Raw genomic sequence first — 2,901 nt, 5'->3', positions numbered from 1 at the left:
TGTAACCAGATGTTGTGCATGACTTCACAGGATTTACGACAGAGCCAATCAAAGAAATCATGAAAGAGATTGTGAATATGGTAAAAGAAGTGGGATGTGAAGGGTTTCAAGATACAGATCTTGTAGAAATTCAAGAGCTAATAGACACCCTACCAGAGGAATTAACAGAAGATATCCTGATGGAGATGAGTGCTTCTGAACCACAGCCAGACTATGAGGAGGAAGACATACAAGAAGCAGTGCCAGAAAACAAATTGCCATTAGTCAAACTGACAGAAAGTTTCTGAGTATTCAAGACTGCTTTTGACTTCTTTTATGATATGGACCCTTCTATGATATGGACACTAAAATCAAAGCAAATGGTGGAAGAAGGATTCGTATTGTATAGAAACATTTTTAGAGAAATAAAAAAATAAAATGTCTGACATTTATATACTTCTATAAAATTACATTGAATGTGTCTGCCTCTCTTACCTACCTTCCACCGCCTCCACTCCTCCACCTCTTCCACCCCTAAGATAGCAAGCAGGATCAATCCCTCTTCTTCCTCCTTCTCAGTGTACTCCACATGAAAACAATGAGGATGACGACCTTTATGATGATCCACTTCCTTTTAATGAATAGTAAATAAATCACTATCGCTTCTCGGCCTTTTGGCTAAGATCAAGGGTAGTTTCTGTTCTTATCAGTAAATAAATCACCATGCCATACAGTTAATAAACTTAAGTGTTGTGTGTGTGTGTGTGTCTTCATATGAAAATCTAATGACTGTTCGTCAAGGTCTGTATTAGACATTTTTGGGTCATTATTGTCATAATTGCCTCAGTCTTCATCCTGTAGAACTTTGCGCAAGACTTGTATGGAAGTGGATAGTCTATCCTTGAACACGTATAAAGTGAGTGATATTTAATGTAAAATTAAGAATGTGTTAGTGTTCTTACTGTTGTATAACTTTGCTTTCAAAGAATTACATTACCATACAGTATGAATGTCTCATAATTGGAGAAACTGCATATCACCCTATCATCACAGGTAAGCGGTTTCTCTTGAAAAATGTAACAATTTTTCTAATACGGTATTATAAAAATGATTGCAATACCAAATATCATAAAAATTTTATAATGGTTCATTCATTAGTGTATAGGCTAGACTACAATAAAGCAATCACATTGCTGTTTCTTCATTTTCAATGCATGAATCATTATACCTATAGACAAATATGAATTTTTTACATCGTCTTTTCATTTTTGATGTCTAGTGTTAGCAATATATTTAACATCTACAGTATTTTTTTGTGTCATATTGAATTGTGTCAATATTGAAATAGGTACTGACAGACAATTTATCTTATAAAGAGGTGACATAAACTAAATGCATCGATAAATACAGTAGAGTACCGTAAATGTATTTTCTTTTCCTTATGATTTTCTTAATAACTTTTTTCTCTAGCTTACTATATCGTAAGAATCCAATATATATAATACATATAACATATAAAACATGCGTTAATCAAATTTATATTATTGGTAAGGCTTCCAGTAAACAGTAGGTTGGTAGTAGTTAAGTTTTTGGGAATCAAAGTCATATGGATTTTTAGGGGGTTGACACCCCGATCCTTGCATTGTTCAAAGATCAAATGTATATTTTCTGGTTAGTAGTATCAAATAAAAAATATACACATATTATATATACATATGTATTTTTTCTATTATATTATAGAAATATATATTTTTCTAATATATATTTTTTCTAATATTTTCTATATTATATATATTATATATTTATATGTTTTTCTAATATTTTCTAATATTTCTTTATTACATATATTATATATATTTTTCTAATATTTTCTATATTATAAATATATGTTTATAATATATATATATAATATATATTTTCTATTATTTAGTGCCAAATTAAGTGATAAACTATGGTAGAGAGCACGAGTTAACTAGCTTCAAGTCAGGACAATGAAAGTAAACTGTTGTCCTTGAAAAGAAAAGCTAAACTGTTTCTAATCCCTCATAGTTAGGGAAATTTTGTTACATAAATAAATGCCAGAAGCTGTGCTGATCTGCTCCAGTAAAGAGATTATATTGTACACAGTAACTGTAACCTTGTTAAGTTTTCAGAGGTTCACCTTCATTTGCCATGATCCATTGGGTTTATGAAGGCCTTGATGAATTGATTGAGATATGATGTACCACCACTGTATCCTTCAGTTCTTTGATGATGGTGGATATCTCTGTGATTCTTTATGAGATCTGGCATTTCTTCTGATTTTTTTACTTTGATTACTTCTGATTATTTACCCTAGCTAGGATGCAAATTTTAGGAACTTCCTTCCATAATATCTCTTGCCCCAACTAATGTGAGCTGCTGCATATATGTGCATCAATTATACATTTAGAACCTGAGGAAATTACCAAAGAGTAGGCTCAAGGACTTATTGCACCCACTATCAGATGATCCTGAGCTATAATTGCATTGATTACCTGGCTTCCATAAGCTCTCATTCAAACTAGAGGACTATGATAGTATTTTACATCTCCACAGAAAGTATGGGTATTACTTGTTCCCTAGTAGTCCTTTTCCTGGCATATGACTTCAGTTTCTTTAGAGCAAGAAAGAAGGTATATTTACTATATATACCTGTGGCAACATTGTAGGGTCAATCTTCAGAGGGATCTATCCTCCGTTTATTTATTTATTTATTTATTTAAATATGAAATTTATTGTCAAATTGGTTTCCATACAACACCCAGTGCTCATCCCAACAGGTGCCCTCCACAATCCCCATCACCCACTCTCCCCTCCCTCCCACCCGCCATCAACTCTCAGTTTGTTCTCAGCTTTTTAAGAGTCTCTTATGGTTTGGTTCCCTTCCTCTCTTTCTTTTTT

At 32.6% G+C, this 2,901-nt stretch overlaps 1 pseudogene; it reads left to right on the top strand.

The window, feature by feature from the left end:
* The first annotated feature begins 637 nt into the window (after window positions 1-637).
* LOC122218873 lies at window positions 638-798 on the top strand (annotated as a pseudogene).
* Window positions 799-2,901: the final 2,103 nt, after the last annotated feature.

The sequence above is a fragment of the Panthera leo genome, chromosome B1, assembly GCF_018350215.1.
Source record: "Panthera leo isolate Ple1 chromosome B1, P.leo_Ple1_pat1.1, whole genome shotgun sequence".
Lineage (NCBI taxonomy): Eukaryota > Metazoa > Chordata > Mammalia > Carnivora > Felidae > Panthera > Panthera leo.
The sequence above is the reverse complement of the archived record's forward strand: the minus strand, read 5'-3'. Positions and strand labels throughout refer to the sequence as shown.